This window comes from Sinohyriopsis cumingii, chromosome 6 (assembly GCF_028554795.1).
Source record: "Sinohyriopsis cumingii isolate HCF-2022 chromosome 6, ASM2855479v2, whole genome shotgun sequence".
NCBI lineage: Eukaryota > Metazoa > Mollusca > Bivalvia > Unionida > Unionidae > Sinohyriopsis > Sinohyriopsis cumingii.
Window position 1 is genome coordinate 97,544,682 of NC_142966.1, and position 21,553 is coordinate 97,566,234.

Genomic DNA, 21,553 nt, shown 5'->3' on the forward strand with positions numbered 1-21,553 from the left:
ATCATCACTTAAAACGCGCGGACGTGAAGGAAAACATCCCCTAAGACAAAACTTATATTACCTAGATCATGACCAAACAACGCGCCGACGTGAAGGAAAACATCCCCTACTTTTCTCTTCTGATATTATCTACTATTCACATACGCGAAGCAGCAATAAACAAACCCAAAATCTACCATGCACACACGCAAACCATTAAAATAAAATCCCAATAATCTACTATCCACACTAACCTATGCTAGCTCTTATAAACACACAATCATATACATAAACACATACACTCACACTCGTAAAAAAGAGTCAGTGTTTATATTCACACTACTCTACATACACACATTGGCAAATAGATTACTATATCTTTTCTAGAGTATTGGGTAGCCCTGAAAAGGGCTGTTTGTTTTGAACTCCAGGGCACCTGGTCAATGGTTGCACCTCCCTGGCCTGGCACCGCAAAGGCATCTCCGACTCCAATCTCCTTTCACTCTTTTTGCTGGAAGTGCAGAGGCGGAATGAGTGGCTTCAGAATCCCGATCTTCTGTCTCTGGGATTCTGAAATTTCCTTGTTGTGTCTGTGGTACAGCCATTCGTCTCTCCTTTCCCTCCTATTATTTTTTTCTTCTTTCCTCCTCTTCTTTTTTTCTTCTCTCCTCCTCTTTCATCCTTCCTTCTTCCACTATAGCCTCTGCGACCAGCTCATTCAGTATGAGCCTGGCATATTCCAGGTGCACATGAAGTTCTAACAGTTTCGCTAGCCTTCTGCTCATTCTCTAGTGTTGATCAATCAACAAGGGTAACTAGACTGCCGAGCGATTTTCAATTTATAGTTAAAGCGCGGAGGTGAAGGAAAACATCCCCTAAGACAAAACTTATATTACCTAGATCATGACTAAACAATGCGCGGACCTAAAAGAAACACTCACTCACTTTTTGTACTATCCATTACTAATTTAAAAATTTTCATTTAAAAAATAATATACTATCTACATACGTAAAGCAGTCAAATCAAACCCAAATCTACTATCCCCACACTTCAAACAACAAAAAAATCATTATTATAATCTACTATTCACACAAAATTCCTTTAGCTTTTACAATCACACACACACACACACTTTCTAAGCAAGAAAAACAATTCATGTGTTTATACACTCACTTCTATGTTTTAACTTATTATAGGCAATCTATTGTTATTTCTTTTCTAGAGATTGGGGTAGCCCTGAAAAGGGCTGTTTTTTGTGTGCGAAGTTGAAGCTAGGGCGATCTTTTATATTCTAAGAATGCGACGTCCTCTGGCGATAGGCGGCTTTCTGACGATATGTCTGCTTCTTCGAAAAGAGAAGAAGAACTCTTTGGTGTCGATACGACAGTCGACAAGGCCTCTGTCAGGTTCAGGTTGCTGCTGGTTTTGTTGTTGCTGTTGCTGCTCTCTCTGCTGTTTCTGAAGTCTGTACTTCTTTGTCCATTCTTCTTTCTCCCTGTTAATTTCTTCTCTGAAAAGCTCTTCTATCAGGTCTTCAGTGACTTTTAACATTCTCACATTCTTTGTCTCTTCAGGCTTCGGTATCAGACTGTGTCTGGCCCTATGCAAATTCACGTAGGCTTCGTTTAGCTTAGCTAGTCTGGAGCACATCGTCGTAGGAGGATGAGTCGACAATGGATGGTTAGGCTGGAAACTCCCCAGGTTTTCAAAGTCAAAGCGCCGACGCGAAGGAAAACATCCCCACACGGTTTTCGAGTCAGAACGTTTAATGAGTGTCATGAGAGGGACAGTAAGAAGTCAAAGAGCATGAATCAAGATTCCTATAGCCAAACAAACTACAAAGGCATTTTTTCTTCAAAACAATATTTTTTATTCAAAATCACTTAACACTAACAAACAACTATAACATTTTCAACAATAATCCAACAATATAACATCAAACATTTTTTCAAATGACAAACATTTTTTCAACTAACACTCTACTTTAAACAGGGTTGACAACGTTGTGAATGAAATTGTGATTTCCACTGCTGGAAGTCATTAGGCCATTGATGGACACTACGTTTCCTAGCTTGAGACAAAAGATAAGCATAATGGTCACAGAACCATTTATCTACTCTCACATCGTTTCTAGAAGAAGAACGAGGATCAAAATGAGTCACTAAATGTTCTAAAGAATAGCACAGACTGCGATGATGCAGAAATACACGCAGTACTGTCCACACACCAAGGAATCTGTGCCTTGTAATTTCACATTATTGAATCGTGTGGTCTGAACATTTCTTCTCATAAAGTCAATGATATCGTCTTCCAAAGGAGGCAATCCATAGGAATCGAAATATTCCACACATCCTTCTTGAGTTGGTTCCTGGGAGATGACTGTCGTCCGTGTTGATCACATAAGCTTGATGGTCTTGAGGTTTGCAATGAGGGAGTTCATCTTTAGCAAATACGACAGGATTCCAAGAAGCCGTATAAGAACTGTGGTTCAAAAAATAATAAAGTTCCCAGGTATCCATTTATTTGTGTGGCTTTTTTCTTCTTCTTCACTGGTAATGATAAGTGATCAATTCGATCCTGACTTTTTGCTTGAAAATGTCTGACAAGTAAAAGGCGTTTAGCTCCGACTTCTTATTCTGGTCAAAGAGAGATTCGATGCGACGGCACTCCAGAGACGTTAATGGAGGAGAAGAATGTTTATCCAAGCCTTTATACCACTCGTTCAACACGAATTCTATCTCGATGAGACCCCAAGCTTTGTCCAGATATTCGTCCAATTTTTCTTCTTGACTCAACATTAGACATTTGTCGTGTTGAATTTGACTGGGATGATCGTTGTGACATCCATAGCACTCTTCCTTGATCAGTTTTTTCATTATATATGTCACGAATGTAGCAAAACAGGAAACTAAATGGGCTTCTTGTTCTGGCCATCTTGACTTCATCATGATAACTTCGTCTTTGTCTTGGGATTCTTCTTCTTCCACGGTCTCTTCACATTCCATGTCCAAAGTTTCTCTACTAGGTAAAGAGGGATAACAGTCTTCCATAGCTTCTAATAGTCTAGAATGACTTCTCTCAAACTGTTGATTTCTATGGTATTATCGAATTCTGCATACAGGATGACGTTTACCGTCTCGTCCAGCTCTTTTGCAAACTGAAGTTCCACACGAATCTGACCCGATTTTATAGGGTGGAAATGTCCCTCGTCACTGCCCTGGTCAGGGGTGAAATCGAAAGCCCACAAAGCATAGCCTCCTGCATAATCTTCGTACGTAATGCCGTGACTGGTGTTGGTTCCTAACTGGCCGGTAGCTTCGTACAAGGACAAGTACGATCTCAAGTAATTCTTCTTCGTGGGACTAAAGTCAGGTTCGAAAAATCGGGTACACAAGGTCTTGCCATCGCGACTGACTTCGATTTTCTTCACGTCGAAGTGATGAAAGTTGAAAGGATTTTCAGTGAAAGCTCCGTTGAAGGCTGAATTCTCGACCATACCAAGGATTAAACGCTTGGGTAACTGTCCTTGAAACAGATGATCTTAGATCATGGAATGATGGTTAGCGGGAATGGTGAACGTTTTCACTTCCACACGGCGTATTGGATGCTTGGCGGTCTTTCTGCTCAAAGTGTTACTGATGTCATTTCCCACTTTAGGTAACACTTCCACGCGTCGTACGTAGAGTTTGGCCTCCTCGATTTTGCTTTTGGGATTGACGGTAGCACTATCAGCCAACAAATGGAAAGCGGTACTGCTGCGATTCAGTCTCAAGCGGACATTTACACCGTTCAGCAAATATTTATCTTGCAACCACATGTCCAAATGCAAACGATCCATCAGTTCCAGACTCTGTTCATTTAATATTTTCTCTCTTCGTTCTACAAATCCCGCATTGTGTGGTGTTTTGCTTGAATCAGGTTCGAACTGGTTAAACATCGTCAGGTTCCCATAACACGCAGGCATTGAGATGGGTGTTCTTGGCGTCTATTCCGTACGTCAAGAGATTTTCCAAGTAGGCACGGTAAGGGTAAGTATCCATGCTGCTGCTGACCAGTTTGTTATTCAAGTACAAGTCCATTGAGCTGAACAAGGAGTGCATGAAATTCCACCCATTGCGATTCTTGCATCGTCATCATGGTGTGGGGCATGGCAAACAGATCCAGTTCCGACTTGGTAAAGGTGCAAGACTCTCGGTGCATCATTTTGCTGTTTCTTAATATTTTAATAATCAAAAACGTCTAAGTCTCGAATGGTTCTTCTTTTCTTAGTCTTTCTAGCTTTAGACGTGTGAAGTCTGTTGAAAGGGTGTTTTCTTCGTCGTCTCTTTCTACCTTGTCCTTGCTGTGGCTTCAGGGAAGCGGGAATGCTTCACTCGGTAGCGTGCAGGGCATTTATAGGTGTTTCTCGTCGGCCTAAAATGTCTTTGCCCGTTTGCAACAAGACATTTTTGCCTGCTCTCAAGAAGGCTTCTTTGGGGCTTTGTTTGTCGATGATGACATTTTGGAGAAATTCTTTGCCTTGCGTCAGTGCGGCATCTTTCAAGGCGTGCAATCCGCGTGTAACCATCGGTTTCAACATCGGAGCCACCGAACGAAAAGCCGATTTCAACATATCTCCTAAACCGTGTTCTCTCTGTCGAGCAACCCCTCGGTACACTGGATACATGACTTACTAGTCGTGAGAGAACCGTTTTCGAAAATGGAGTTTCACCGTGACTTTTCCTTTGGTGAATGGAATATTTTGTCCCAAATCTCCTTTTATAGCAATGTTGACCGTGTCCAAATAATACTTGCTGACAGGCAAATAGTGAGGATGTACAAATTCGCGGTGGACGTGATAAGTGTTTCCACCTTCCTCGTCAGCGGCCGTGGCAGAAATCACTTTGAAAGGAATGACACGCAGTAATGACACAGAGGTGTGTCCCACCACGTTGTACTCCACCACATCGGAGTACACGAAGATCAAATTCAGTCCATGGTTCAGTTCTTCAGGGAAGCGAAAATACCTCGCAAAATGCCCGTTGTTATCAATGTCTGCCATGTGAATCCTTTTGGTCTGTTTCTCCGTGACCAAATTGAGGTCTCCACCCAAACTGTCATACAATTCAGGGCAAAATTTAATACGTATACTTTTTTCCTCACTTTCAAATTTGATTAGTAGACGATGTGACAGTTTATGGTACTCAATGGTGACACGTTTATTTAGTCAGGTCAGAACTTTGTGAAATGCTGCATGGAATTTGTCAGCGATTGCACCAGATGTTGACCACTGAAATAATGGCCTGAGTTAATTTTAAAGTGATAAATGTAAAAAGGAGGAGAATTGTCACTGCTGCTGCGGGGTACTGTGTCCTTCGGAAGTGATTTATGTTGATTAGTGGTAATCATGGTTTGCTGTACTTTTTGGTCCAGAATTTCGACGTCAAAAGAGTTTTGAGTTTCAGTGATGTTTTTGATTTGTGTTGGGTAAATCATTTCTACCAAAGCCACTTCCCAAAGGGCTTCGTGATCTAATTGGATGGCCTGAGGTAATTTGGCCGTGTAACAGCATAAAGTGTTGTTGGGAAACACCTCCATAGAACTGTCACTGGGTAAGATTAAGTAAAACTGGTTCTAGTGACTCATAATTCCAGAGTTCTGTGGCTGTCCGAGGGGTTACTGGAAGTCAGAGGAGTGTCTCCGCCCAAAATGGGGTTATTATTGTTATTGGACTGGTGACTGACACTGTCACTGGACACAAGGTTCCCGTTGCTCCCGTTGGAAGAGAATTTCAGGGAGGGGTTGGGAAGCAGGTAACCGATGCAACTGTTCAATAAAATGGTCCACAATTGTTTGTCTCCTTGTTGCAAACTCAAATTGGCGATGGCTGCACCGATGACACAATATACCACGAAGAATTGGCAGAAAAAAAACGATTTGCGTTTTAGGCACACGTTCTCCACACCGCACCTACAAGGGTTGTTTCCGTAAATCTTGCAGAGAAGAACTGGGTGAAGGCCTGGTCGACGTAGCTGCGTCCGTATGAAAGGGCATGATGGTCACTTCTTTTTATAGTCGATGACTTGCGAAGTGTCGATCTAAGAATCAAAACTGGGTGGATATCCTTTCCAACGTACTTTGACTTCTTTGACACGTCGTTTGCCCACTTTACGGGTTCTGCGTTCGAGCATGCTTTCGATGTCGTACACGTCGTCTTCTTTTTTGGTGACACGTTGTAACTCGGGCAAATAAAACGTTCCTTTGAGCACTTCTCCGTTCATGTCTTCTACTTTATAGACGGCAGGATGACGGCCATGCACTCGTCCAGTGACACGAAACAATTCGGTCGTCCAGTTAGGTAAGTAACCTTTGTCGAAAGTGCGTTTGGTTTTGCCAATGCGCACCCAATCTCCTACGGTCAACTCTCCACTTTTCTTGGGGACAGCCCTCGTCGGGGACGTACCAAACAGGCGCTCAAACACCAACACTTCGTTCTCGGGAGTCACCTCTTGGGGGGCACGTCCGATGCTTCGATGGTAAGATTAGTTGTACGCTTGCACCAGGTGCGGTAAGATGTCGATGTACTTCAGAGTGTGGTGATGTGTAAAATATTTTCACATGCGTTCTTTCAAAGTGCGTTGAAAAAGTTCCACGATGCTGGCTTTGGTTTCAGGATTCTCGGTGGTAAAAAAATGAATGTCACGTTTCTTTAATTCCTTTTGGAAAGCTTGGTTCAGAAATTCGGTACCTATGTCCGTTTGCCATCGAAGAGGGTGACGACCACTTTGTTTCAACACTCGTTGCAGGGCTCGCACTAACTGACTGCTCGATTTGGAAGTCAAGGGTACAACCCAGGCAAATTTGGAAAAGACGTCGATGACACAAAACAAATATTTGAAGCCACGATTGTAGCTAGCCAAATGAGAGACATCAGCTAAATCGGCTTGCCATTGATGATCGATGCATTCCACTCGGGTGCGACTTCTGGAAAACCTGCGTCGAATGGGTTTGCGTAAAGAGTAAGCAGCTTGTTCTTGTAACCATCGTTGCACTTGCGGTAAACGGAGACTTTTCAGTCGAGTTTTGGCAGCACGATACAATTTTTGAACTCCTGCGTAACCTGCAGGATGCGAGGGATCGTAGTAAATGCTGGATAACACTTTTTCCATTTTTTGTTTGTTTGTTAATAAGACACCCACTCCTGGAGGATGCTACTCTTTTTCTCTTGGGGTATTTTCTTGGATTGCAATGCTTTGCGTGTGCGACCAGCAATAGGTGTCGAGGAGGAGGATGTCTGAACAGGGGATATCGGTTCTTGTTTGACTTCTGTCTTCACCTTCTTTTTCTCTTCTGATGAAGAAGGGGTGGTCATCACCTTTTTAATCCATCCAATTCTGGAGGTAGGTGGTGTTGTTAACTTGCATACTTTTTCTGGTGGAGTTTGAAACCCTTCTTCTTCTTCTTCTCCTTTTTCTGTCTTGGTCACTGGTAGTGGTGGTGGTAGTAGTGATGGTGCTGCACTTTGCATCAAGGTTTTAAAATCTTTCAGAGTGGGAAGAGCTGTTTCGTCTAAAGCTTTCTGGTGAAAGAGTTGCAGTCGTTGCAAGAGTTGACCGTACTTTTGGCGATCCATTAAGGACTTCAATTCGTGTTGTAACTGTGGCATCTCGCTCAAATGGGAATTGGGAGGTAAATGCGGGATGCGTTGTTCTTGCCAACGATGGTATTCCATCCATCGTTTGTAAGGCACTAAAGCTAGTTTTCGTCCTTCTATGGGATGTCAGGGGTCGATTCTGAGATATTGGGACTTGAGAGGGTCTTTTTATCTTGCTCCCATCAGTCCTCCCAACATGGTTCCCAAGGCTCCTTTCAGTAATGGGCCTAACAAGAGGGGTACAATTCCTCCACGTTGGACCAACGTCTTCTTCTTTTGTCCGATGGGAATTTTCTTTTGAACCATTTGGCGAAGAACGTGACGATGTTTGCCTAAGCATTGTTTCTGGTGTTTGGACAAAGGGATCGTGCCTTTCAAGACGTTCAAACAACATTCGCACACGGTATCGATGATCATTTGTAGGCTGATTGAATGAGTTTTTTTCGTAGGGGTGGAGAAGCTTTGGACAGGACAGATAACATGTCCCCATGTTTGACTAAACGTGGAGGCAGTCCTTTCCTGTTCTTTCCTTGAGGCTGGTTAGAAGAGGGATGTTTTCTGGAGGGTGACATCTTCAGGAGCACCAAAACACTGATACCCCTACTCGGTCACACACCTTTTTTTATACTGGAACGCGTCGCCACTGGTTGTCTTTACGTCGTATTAACTTCAGGACATGCATGACACGCCGTGCATAGGTACGCAACGGACTAAATTCTTGGGGAGAACTTTGTGAGCATTAGGATCCCATCTTAAGAGAGAGCGAATGATGACCCCTCCTAGAGTACCGCTCCCTCCAGGTTTCAAAATGATTTGTTTTTTGGTTTGAGTGTCGATGCGGGGATCGGCCAGTTGGGTCAAAGCGACTTTGTTTCGATCAAAAAAGCGTTTGGTTTGATGAGGAATCTGAATGATCCCTTGTAGTAATTGACGTGCTGTCACCGTGAACCATCGTAAGACTTCTTTGAGGCTAGCTTCAAGGACACGAGCTCGTATTTTTTTTTTCTCGACTGATGCCATACAAGGCACGAATCAATTTGACGGGGAGATGTGATTGAAGGGACGTCATGTTGACGCTGTGTGAGACAGACGAAAAGTGTATGAGGTTTTTATAGATTTTTTTGGTGCGGTTAAGTCGAGGACGGGGACGTGTACAGGACAGGCCCTCCGTCTTGGCCCCAGTGGAGAAACAATTGGGTACGAAATCGCAAATCATCGGGGGTCGTAGGTTTCAAATCGACGAGTAAATAAGCATGTGGAGTTTGAGTGGCATCGTCGTACGCCTGAGTCAGCCAAGGCGTTCCTAACTGTTTGGCTAAGACTTTTACTTACGATTTATCTCGAGGGCTTTTAAACAAGACCACGTAATGCGCATTGAGACTGATGGTGCGATGGGCTTTACTTTGTTGATACAAATTTTGGGTGATGTAAACGACACTGGCATTACGATGATGCCCTTTGCGCGTGAACCACAGTTTAATTTCTTCTTCGTCTTCTCCTAACATGTCGTCGAAAATGACCAAATGGGTTTGACGGGAGTCAGAGACGATTCCGTCGTCTTCTTTAAGAATGCCTTGACTTTCTCCCAAGAGGCTGTACGCCGACTGCCACTCTTTGTAACACCACACGATGCGTTGAGGTGGCCGATCGATCAAATGATGTTTATGTTCGATCAAACGTTTGACAAATTCGGTTTTGCCTGTACCGCTAGGTCCAGCAATGAGCATATTAAAGGGATGCTAAGATACAAAGCCTCCCAACTGGCACGATCTAAGTGTTCGTCGATGACTTTGACAGTAGAGGAAGAGGGAGCAGAGACAGCAGAGGTAGGCATAGTGTTAGGAATGTCACTTGTGACGCGAAAAACAGACAAGACAAGAGTTTGTAAACTTTTTTCAGAACACGTTTATTGAATGTTTTAAACATGAACACGAAAGACAAAAATACATAAAAGCCAAAGGCTTAAGTACAACGATAAAAGGCACATGAAAACCATTAACGTGGAATAAAAACAAGTGTCTGTACAACATGTTTTGGGTAATGTTCTGACCAGTTCTATAGGGGGTAAGGTCACACAAGTGTCCTCCCGAAAGGGTCTTTCAGGCATGTTCACGACAGTCCTGTCCTGGGTGACGGGTTCTTCTTGGACTGTCACTAGCACTGTTTGAAAAGTGACTTTTTTCCTTGAACAACTCTCGTGCATACTGGGCCACTTCTTGGGTCCAAGCCTTAAAACCTCCTTTTTTTCAGGCACGGACATCTGTCCAATGGGTGTGTAAGTCACAAGCTACACACACATCGTCATACAAGTCTTCGGTAGGTAAAAGTTGACGAATCTTTTTTTCATGTAGAGGTCAAGAAGTATCCAGATGAAAACGCAAGGCTTTGAGCAAAAGGAGTCTTTCGTGACCATTTAAGGACATTTGGGTGGTAAGTACTGTTCGTAAAGAGTCCACAAGGAATCGGCTGGTAAACGAAATCTCAGAAAACAAGTCACTAAGACACACTATGCGTCGTCCCAAATTGATTGGATACAGTTCTTGTAATAATTGATGGTAATGATCCACGGTTTGAATATGGTCATTGAGTTCCTTCCACGGAATCTGTTCAATCACATGTGATAAAAACCTTGGCATGGCAGCCTGTTTTTATATTCTTTTTTTTTCGGATGCAATACACGTACTTTCTACCCAGAGATCTTCGTTCTCCAGCAGGAAATTTAAATGCTCCAAACTGTAACCTACAGTTCAAGCTTCGTTAAGAAATTTCCTTTTCCACTAAGCAGATTCCACGTAATAGACCTTTGTAATCCTTTGACTCGTCTTCCTCAATGCGTTGCACTAGGTGAATCTCGAAGTAACCAAAATTATGAACATGTCGATCATTGGCGACCTCGAAGTTCTGAACAAGGTCTGACCATTGAAACAATTTCTGATGAATCAGTTCTCTTATACCATTCAGGTACCAGTGATTCAAACATCAGTGACGTAACGGATGCAATTGTTCTTTACGTTTGACTTGTATTTTGACCAGTTCTCCGTAAATGCGTTCTCTCAACTCCACAGGCAAAGCACGAATGCTCTCTTGTAAAGTATCCATGAATAGGTCAGTCAGTACAATTCACAATCTTCTCCAAGAGCAAAAGTAATCCACATAGTGAGTAATTTCTGACCACTGTCATTCAGGGTAACGTCCAAGAATCTCACTGAACTCTTTTGATGTAAACGGTCTACAGTGATATAATAGGATGAATGCACACTTGACCCAGAGAAATCTAACACACTGATTGACTTTTTTTCACTTTCCTCTTGTGAATTTCTCGGCACAAAAGTTCTACAGTTACCCATTGAGATTTCACTCTGGCAAGTCCCTGCCAAACTTCCTTGTAAATCTTCTCTTGCAGTTCTTTAGGCAATGATTCAATATCGTTTTTGAAATGAAGTTTAAATACTCGTCTCAGTGATGTCCAACATTTGATTCCTAACCAATGTGGTTTCTTCTTCTTCAACGACATGGTAAGTTACTTCAATGTCTCGGTCCCACTAAGGGTAAGTAATGACAATTCGGTGACCATCGAGCATGTTCTAGGTAGGCCGAATCTTGCGGTTCCCAGTGGTGAAGTGACACACCGCAACTGAAGCACTTGACTTTATCCCCTTCGTCCAAGTAGAAAAATCCGGCTCTGGGTAATTCTTCGGGGGTCGGTCCTCCCAGATACTTAGGCCATTTTCCTTTGAACGATTGAAGACGATTTTCAAAGTCGCAGTATTCCGAGAAACGCACAGGGAACGAATATTCGTCTTTCACAGGTTCGTTTCGATGAGGGTTGGGTGACATGGACAGGAGTTTGCTAAGGGCTGGATGACATCTGTAGGGAGGTAGACGTGAAGGTGGAAATCCACCTTTAAAACGAAACCCAGTAAAGTGTCCAAGAGGACGAGCAGCAACGCTTTCGCATCCCTCAGGTTTGACACGCACATCATCACTTTCCATGATAGGGGTAGTGACACTAAAGTTCCCATGATGCTTTACGGCATCGCTAAGGTCACAACGTACAGCATCGTTCCCATCGCAAGGCTCACAATTGCATTCTACTTCAGAGTCCCCAAACTTGAATTGTGCCTGTCTGAACTGGTTTTGTGTTTCTCTGAAAGTATTCATCTTGTTCGCTTGGTCTTGGTAGTCACAATGAACTAATGATCTTGGACATTGTCCCTTTTTATACTAGTTGCAATGCAGTCTCAAGCTTGTACATCGTTCCTTTTTTATGTCTTGTTTTGGAAGGTACCGTCTCTAAGGTGCCGTCATCATTGTACCGTAGTGTAATGGGTGGAAAGGCCATAGAAAGGTAAGGGCAGTGCGGAGACCATCGAGTATGTTCAAGAATAGCTGAATCTTGATAGATACATAGATCCATTCGTAACTTCAGACCACAACTGAAACACTGTACTTCGTATCCCAATCCAATCTCAGGTCCCAAGTAGACAAATCCTGTTCTAGCTAAAACATGCGAAGTAGGTAATCCTTTCCGATCCGTAGGCCATTTTTGAAACGTGTCCAATCGACGGGCACAGTTACAATAGTCAGGCAAGAAGACCGGAAAATGGTAGGGTTTGAACTTGGAGTTCTCACTGGATTTCTCACTCGATTCTTGCTGTGGCGAAGTCATCCTTCTGGTTGGTGGCTATCCTCTTACAACCAATGTTTTATACCGACATGTCCATACGGGAAGGTGATATGATTGGGAAGCCGCACTCGCTTCTGGTACACGATTTGATGGATTTTTTCCAAGTGTCGACAGACGATGTGATGGGTGGGTAAACGTACAATTTTGTTGGGCTGATAGGTGGTCACTTTAAAGTGTTCATCTTCTCTAGACTGCAAGGCTTCTTTCAATACGTCAAAGTTCACCGCTCGACTGGTACGATAATTCAGAGTCAATCCTTTCACTATACACTTCGTGTGCACTTGTCCTTGTTTGTCCCGGTATTCGTAGCCGTAATTTTTTGGACCGCCACTGACGAAACTTAGAATCTTGTCGTCGGGGTGCTCGTCTGTCCAGGCTCCTAAACGGTCTCCTTCGATGTCAGGGTGCTGTTGACTCGGGTAATTGATGTAAATTCAACTGCCCGTATCAAAGTACAGGACGCGTTCCCCTAACAGTTCTAAAGCTTCGTACAATTTTAAGCGAGCATGAGCTGTCACGTAAGCCGCAATGATGACATTTCCAATGGGTTCGTCTTGTACAAAGTCCAGATCTTCTTCGTAATTGACCAAGATCAAATTCTCGCGAACGACGTCCACGTGTTTCATGAATTTGGTTTTGTCGTGAATCATCTGGAAATAGCGGGAAGGTTCGGTCAAATATTCCGTCTTGGGTAAACACGGTCGTTGTGCCATTTTACCTCACAAGCAATTTAACATCACTTTGGCAAACGATCGCCTGCCTTCGTTTTTCTCGATGTGATCTAAAGTAATGCCTTCTTGTACCCAGTATTTCTCTTTGAATGTCTTTTGGTCTTCGGGAGTGTGACACCAGGACGGATAGCCACTGGCTTCTTGCTTCAGTTTCAAAAAGGCATCGACGTAGTCTGCGAAAATGCCTTTCTGCGTGGGGTCACCCTTGTGGTATTGTTGTGTCTTGGGAAAGTGGCAAATTTCGTACACTTCTAACAGTTGGTATCACATGTCCAGAGCTTTGAACAATTCTACGCTGACCCACGTCCCCGTCAAGGCGCGTTCTTCCTGGGTGTGCTAACAAGGCTGGTCTTGGTTGCACGTTTCGGCACAAGTACGGCACAAATATCAGTTTGCCTTGACAATGGTGAGGTAACACGGGATGGTACAAGTCGGTGGGAGGCAAAACTTTACATTTGATCAAGCCTTCGTATTGTCGAATTTTTTTCGGGTCGATGTGTTCCGTGAACAATTGTGGGTGCCCTGCAGCAAAGCGACAATATTTGCACACGTAGGGATACAGCGAACACACGTCCAAGTATTTGATTTCTTCTCCTTTCTCTTCGTCGGCTTGGTACAGCAAGCAGGTGTCATTGGTCCTTCCTCCGTACAAACTATCTCTCGGGTTCAGCGGGTCCATGAACTGGTAACTTTCTACGGTGCGTTTAAATTCGGGATCGGTTTTCAAACGGTGATCGTATTCGTGTTTCCACATTTCCACCACTTGGTATCCTTCCTGTTCCAACTTTAGGCGTCGCTGACAAGTGGCCTGGTACAAGTCTTCGATGGTTCGTTGTAAAAACTGATTTTTAGTGCCACGGTCAGGGTAACAGATGGGACATCCGTGAAATAAGCAACCGTTAAACTCGTACACGATCTTGGGGTTTTCTAAGTCCCAACCATCGACCGAATGCGTTCCAATGGTCTTTTCACCCCTTCCGTTGCGGGCATGCTGAATCCATTTGTCTTCCTTGTCGCACAAGTAATGTAACCAGCGTAGGGCTTTGACCGTGTATTGACGTTTGACATAGTTGGCCGTTTCAGGACTGATGACAGCTACGGTGTTTTCAGGCATGAATCGTTGTCGGTAGACTTAGGAACACGCTTTGGCAATGGTGCAAGCTTCTTTCAAAGGATCGACCCCTCCGTGTTCCATGAACAGTTCTCGAAATTTTCCACAGCAACGCCGTAAAATGTCCACGTCGGAACGACAATACTTTAGCATTTCTTCCTGAAAGTCGAAAGGGTCAGAGGCATGGACCTGGTACCAAGCGTAGAAAGCTTCTCGTTGTTCGGTACGCATGTTGTCGGGGTCGTAATAGTGAGCCTCATGCAAATGGGGTAGAACGGCATGTTGATTGGCTTCCGTATTGAAAAAGTGTGGAAAGTACCCTTTAGCCATTTCTGCCATTCCAAACGTTTTAGGCATTCGACTCAAAGGCATGGCCAAGTAACTAATCGAATCTTTAAACTGCACTTGTCCCACTTGCATGAAAATGATTTTGACTTTAGGACGCTCGGTACCATGTTCCGTATAGTATCTGAGAAAAAAGTGTCCATCGTATCCGGAGAAATTGTGAGCCATGACTGTGGCATGACGATGACAATCTCCGTAACGTTCGATGTCCTCTTGGCTCCACGCCTTGTCGATGGGGTCTAAGACCCATCGGGCGAAATCGGCTAGCGTGTTCGGTCCCCGAAAGATATTTTCACGCCCTCCAGGAATCTTGCTGCAGTGAGGGCAATGACTGAAGATAGGTTCTTGAATGCACTTCTCGCACGCTCGATGAGCCACGCAGAAATTAGGAATGTGAATGCCGGTCTCTTGCATGCATTCGAAATCGAAAAAGATGAAATTGCCTTTCTTCTTGTGTCCATCCTCTTTCTCTGGTTGGGGTTGGTATTTTTGCACGTAGCGTTCGTGTTCCAAGTCCACGATGTGGTGACAAATGTGAAATTTTTTCTTTCCTCGACATACGTGAGCCTTAGCATTATTGGTAAGTATGCCTTGTCCACACGTAGGGCACAATCTCAGCAGTTGACAAGCACATTTCTTCTGTGAACCTTGCGTCTTCAAATGTTGTTGGTAACAGGCTGGACTGACAAAAGTGCGCAGACAAGTAGGGCAATGCACTCGTTCTTGTCCTTCGCTCAGACAGGGTGGAGAGGCCAAACATCCTGAGCATTTCGATCCACAATGTTTGTGTTGCTCTCGATTATTATAACCATTAATTATAACTAATAACTGTATCCCAGGAATGCGGTGACACTGGTAATGGTATCGAAATGGTCATCGTGATGATAGAGGTGAATGTATTTTCCATCTTTAAAGTCTTGGCCTCGAAACAACAGAGACCCACGCACGTCTTGAGGGTGCACTTTCAAGGTGTAGCGTGGAACTAGGATATCTTGCAATGTTTGCATCTCATGAATGCCACAGGGTTTGTCTTTGGACAGGCCGGTTTGTTGTAACAGGAGTTCTGCTTCACTTCGTTGTTTGGCTCGGTCCGATTGTCGAATGTTCTCCCAGTCTCTTTTCTATTCTACCGTGTCGTTTTTGTTGGTATAGGTTCGTCCCACCACGATAGCCCTGGCTAAACACATCTGGTTTTGAGAGTTGTGAATTTGGACGAGGCTACGCTTAATGCTGCGAAGGTCGTTCACCAATAACATCTTTTTGCGTCCAGTCCCTTGAGGAGGAGAGACGTGGGTTATAAAAAGTGTGGCTTTTCCGTCGGTGATGTCAAACTGGTCATTGGATTTTTGTACGTGTTGAATTTTGTCCATGACTTTGGAAGGGGTCAATTCTGCAGGGCTACTAAACTCGATCCAAACAGGGGATTTCAAGCCGTCGTGTTGTATGGAAAGTCTCAAGCGATCGTCTTCTTTGGCTTGACATTGTCGCTTGAGTGTGGTGAGCAAAGAATCCCACACCCCGCTGATGAACCCTTCTGCTTTCCCTAACGGTACTTAAGCCTTGAAATCTTTAAACTTCACCGTGTATTTGTAAGCCGTGGTTCTAAATTTTCTAGAGGAGCGCTTTTCCGTCTCTCGAATGGAATAGTACTTTTCAGGGTTGACTGAGGGTGTTGAACTTTGTTTAGAGGGTTCGGATTCTGGTTCACTCATGTCCTCTTCAAAATCACTGGCATGAATTTGTGCGAAGACTTCCGCTCTGGTACGAGGCGATAGATCACGTTTCTGCCTCTTACTTTCTTCTTCTTTCTTGTTAAATGAATTGGATCGTTTCATCTTGTAGCAAAAAGTCAAATGACTAAAGTTTAAACACCATGGACTAATTTATAGTCATAGCAGACCAGCGTATATAAAAGGGCATGTGTCTTGTCCTTTCACTATTCATTTCACTCTCAAACCGAGCACAACGATGGAAGAGACTACACAAATCGAACATTTCATCAGAGCGTTGCGAGGGGTCATTAGAAAATTTTCTTCAGACCAGTCGTCGGACTACTCACCTTCCTTTCGAGATAAAAGTCAAGATACTTGCTATATCTGTCAGAAGAAAGGGCATTCGTCTTCAGAGAGTCCAGACCGTCAAAAAGAATAAAAGGGGTTAGAAGAGGCAAAAGTCAAGATACCTGTTATCATTGTCAAGAAAAATCACATTGGTCTCCAGATTGCCCAAAAAAGAAACAAGAGGAGTCAGAAGAAGAGAGGGATTCTTCAGAGGAAGAAGAAGAGGAAGAAGAAGAGGAGGAAGAAAGCAGCCATGTAAAGATAAAGAAACAGGAGAAGAAAAGAAGAAGGGAAGAAAGTGAGGAGGAAGAGGAGGAAAAGACTGTGATGGTGTAGAAATTTAAAAAACAGAAAGACTAAACAATGAGACAGAAGAAGTGTATGAACTTTTTAAAGTGTTATGTTGTGAATTGTGAATTGAATTGTAAAATTTGTACTAGAATAGAAAGTCTATAAAACGTAAGTGTCTTTGGGTTTTGATTTTAAAATAAGAACCTACACTCACACACTCATACACACGCACGTATTATAGGGGTAAAATGTTTTTTTGAGTTTGAATGGATGTTGGCAATTGAAAGTCTATCTCTTTTCGAGGGACGTGGGTGGCCCTGAAAAGGGCCTTTTTTAGGTGTAGGGGTGAGTTTAAGCAATCAACTTTAAATGTCTTAAGCCTTTGCCACGACCAAGGCCTACTTCTGGACTGCGTACTGTTGATGAGGATGATGATGATTTGGTTGAAATCACTAAGGGTGGCACGGTAGGCTTAGTCACAGGGTTGGAGTGTTTAGCTCGGGAAGGTCGTATTCTCTTCGGTCGTGATAAAGAAGTCTGATACATTTGTTTCAGGCTTCTTAACTCTGCTAAAATGTCTAACAGTACCGTGACCGTTTGATTTTCACACCCTTGTTTCTTTGCTACTGCTACTTCTTCTTGTTGTTATTTTTTTCTTACCTCTTCTTCTTGCTGCTGTTGCTGTAGGAGAAAAACTTGTTCCGCTTAAGTTTGTCGTTGTATAAATTTCTCCAATTCTTCTTTCTGTCTCTGTCTAAAATTCTCCACGTGTTGTAATGAAGGAGAAGGTGACGAAAGTTCCGGAACAAATTCTTGCGAGGTAAGAAAATCCACAAAATCCCAATTCACCTCTTCTGAAAGTAAGTCCGGGTTCCCTTGGGTAGTCTCCACGGTTGGTGCACCCCAATTTATCGTTTTCTGAGTTTCCGTCATGTTGAAAAACTGTCGCATGAATTGACTGCGCACAGGCGCTAGCGAATCTATATAGGGAATGTGACGTCACAGACTGCTCTCTTCGGATTGGATGTGGGCTGACTGAATTTTGTAACGCGTGTTTGGATTGGTCAACGAACTCAATCCGTTTCAATCCTTCCTCTCCCTATAAATAAGCGCAGTTCACTGCATTCCTTCACCTGTTCTCGGCGCCTCAACATGTGGACCGACGTGCAATCTTCCACGCTTGTATCATCCATGATGTTCCGGATGGACATACCGATGTATGTCCGATCCAAGTGGACAGTTGTCCATAGGACAGACACCATCCTATGGATATGTAGGATCTATGTGGAGAGGCAAGGATGCCTCAAAAGAGTTTTAGTACATGGTCCTGCAGTCAGGCGAAGCCTAAGGACAAGAAGAATTCACAGATGCCCTTTATGTTAATATACCTTAATATTAACATAAAACCAAAGGCCCTTTTCAGGGCTACTCCAAGATCTCGAAAAGATCTTGACTTTCATTGCGTACCCCTTTTTATTTTTATTTTTTTTAAAAAAATAGAGACCCTCCCTGTTTCAATTTTACATAGACCCTATACAGGCCCAGGGGTTTTTGTCCATGTTAAATTTACATAAACCCTATACAGACCCAGGGTGGTTAATGTTAAATTTACATAGACCCTATACAGGCCCAGGGAGGTCTGTAATGCTAATTCCCCTAGACCCTATACAGCCCCAGGGGTTTTGTCCATGTTAAATTTACATAGACCCTATACAAGCCCAGGGGTGTTTTTAATGCTAATTCCCATAGACCCTATACCGCTCCACTTCACTACTTCCCTGCCTGTATGCTTGTCTGTCTCTTGTACGGTCTGTCAGTATGTTCTCTCTCTCTCTCTCTCTCTCTTGGGGGGGGGGGGGGGCGGGGGCGGGTGGCCGAGTGGTCCAAAGTGCTCTTCGTTACGGATCACTGCCATCTCACCTCTGTCTGCGCCGGTTCTAGTCTCGGATTTGGCCAACGTGGGTATGTGAGGAAGCGTGCCAGTAGCTTCTCTTGGGTCGGTGGTTCTCTCTAGGGTTTTCCCGGGTTCTTCCTCCACCATTAATACTGGCTGCCATGTATGGCCTATCGTATGCTGAAAAATGGCATTAAATCACACAACACCAACACACACACACACACACACACACACACACACACACACTCCCTCTCTCTCTCTCTCTCTCTCTCTCAATCCATTAAAAACGAGGACGGCATAGTTTTGACTGTGCCATGTAACTATTTGAATGATTGAGGACGAAATATAGTCTTCGAAGTAATGCAAAGGGGAAATTTAGAAATGGGAATATAAACAATTGTATAGTTAGTATAAATGCTAATTAATCATTATAAAAACTTAGATGAACCGTAAATACAGGTAAATGTTTGAAGTACCTCTTGCTGGTTCCTCGTTTCGCTTAGTTTATATTTCCACTACGTTTCAATATGCTAGCTAATGTGTGAAAGCCAACGATTTCAATGTTCAAGTAGTTAACCGTGCTTAGTTTCCAGTGCTCTGCTATCTTAATTTAAAGCATGTTTCTTGGTAAAATAAGTCTCTTATATTTATTTGATAATTAAGAATAATAAAAGAAGTTTAACAATTAAAGGAACCAACTTATCAAGTTGCAACGGAAATTGCGATTATTCGCAAAAAAATTAAGATTTAGATTTTCTAGCGGACACAAAGGACAGGGCTGTGCAGAGTTCATTTATTCCGTCAAGACACAATTGCTTGTAGTGCATTGGAAATGCAAGTATGTGCATTTGTATGCGATATAAATAAAATATCTATATAGTTTTATGTTTAAAAAATGCATACATTTCAATGCATACGTGAGCTTGAGATTACTAAGGCGAAACACAATCAGATGAAGAAATGAGCCTGTCGTTTCGGTTTAAAATTGTTTGTCTTCTTCTCAAGAGATGGTGTGTATACCTATTTCTGTGACCTAACACGGTTTAATTTGCCTATCGTTTGGTGATGTTATATCTGAGTTTGTACTTCATACCAGGAATATATAAAAAGGTAGACTAAGCGGCATATACAACAATAAATGAATGCATCCAATTACTTAGAAACAAAGATGCAGTACTGGTTTACAGGTGGGTAAGTGATGGCTAAATACAAACTAGTAATATTAGCTTGCTGAGGGACGGTTCTTTCTGATTCAGTAGATTCTAACATTTCGTCAAAAAGGGTGGTTACGGATTGACGGTACTGTGATGCTGAAAAACATATACGTTGTGGAACTAACATTACATAGAGCATGAAGATTAAATATTCAGTTTTCATGGCAGCTTGTTGTTATGATCAACCAATGGCATTATTCTCATATTGGTCCTGCATGATAATAGTGTAACAAACGTAACTCGTCTAAATCAAAATAAGTTACAAGAGAGAGAGAGAGAGAGAGAGAGAGAGAGAGAGAGAGAGAGAGAGAGAGAGAGAGAGAGAGAGAGAGAGAGAGAGAGAAAGAGAGAGAGAGTTGCTGTTATTGTTGTTGTTGTAGAGTTTAACGCCATTTTCAGCACGAAATAGGCTATACATGGCGGCCAGTATAAAAGATGGAGGACCCGGGAAATACCCGGAAAGAATCACCGACCCACGAGAAGCAACTGACAAGCTTTCTCACATACCCAAATTGGCGGAATCCGAGATTCGAACCCACGCAGACAGAGGTGAGACAGCAGCAGTGATCCATAACTGTGAGCGCTTTAGACCACTCGGCCACACGTGGCCCAGAGAGAGAGAGAGAGAGAGAGAGAGAGAGACAGACAGAGTAACCTGTGTGGCAATGCAGTTCGCCCTTGAGTGGTGTTACCAACAAAAGCTGCAAATGATATTCTCCCTGGGTGTTTCTTTACCTTGAAATTTCTTTCTAATTTACTACCGGGTTCATTTGTATGTATTATCTCTCAGAGATTAATATGAAGATTGGCAAAGGACTAGACGCTCAAATTTTATAGACCTATATACCTTCAGTGATATACGACATAGTACCTAGAGATAAAGAAACTATATTTTCCTGTTAGTAGTGTAGAGGGACAATACGGACTGATAACCTTACATGGGCAATTAGAGTTAACATTGCAGCTGCCATTTAAAAATTATACTGTATACAGACAATTGAGTGTAATTATTGTCTATATATATGAAATTATGGTAAAATGAGAAACGTAATGTTAAAAATGTCAGTATGATTAACGAACAGACACGCCATTTGACTTGCCATAACCTACTCATCAACTGACCAACACTGTCACCTTCTAAGCAACAACCTATTTAACTGACCAACATTATAACAGTATCAAAAAGAAGATGGACACGACATATTTGTAAACAAACAACAACAAGAGAAAAGGGGGAAACAACAGGAAGTGAAAACTTTGAGCAGTAACAGAGGGAAAGGGGTGAAAACAAATTGCCAGTTTGCTTAATGAAATTACAACGTGTTTTACTCACAACTGATGACCAGAAGTGTGTTCAAATTGGAAGATTATGTGATTAATTACATAGAAATGATATGTACAGCATATCTCTCAAACCAACACAACTAGAACATCTTAATCATTCTAAACATGATGATACATATGCGTCCTAATGGTTACTCTAGAATTATGAGAACCTTCACGAACCCCCAAAAATCATAAATAAAAGCAAAAATATTAATTTGGTTGCTCTTTGGGGCTACTCATTTGAAGAAACAAACAAAAAGGAATTGGCCCAAGGCGGG

General features: G+C 42.8%; 1 protein-coding gene across 1 annotated transcript in view; it reads right to left on the reverse strand.

Annotated features, from left to right (window-relative positions):
- Positions 1-20,731, reverse strand: part of LOC149797513 (uncharacterized) — a 51,228-nt gene extending 30,497 nt beyond the window's left edge. The window contains exon 1 of the mRNA XM_089962351.1: positions 20,605-20,731. The gene's annotated coding sequence lies outside the window, so the exon portion shown is untranslated. The remainder of the gene's footprint in view (positions 1-20,604) is intronic.
- Positions 20,732-21,553: the final 822 nt, after the last annotated feature.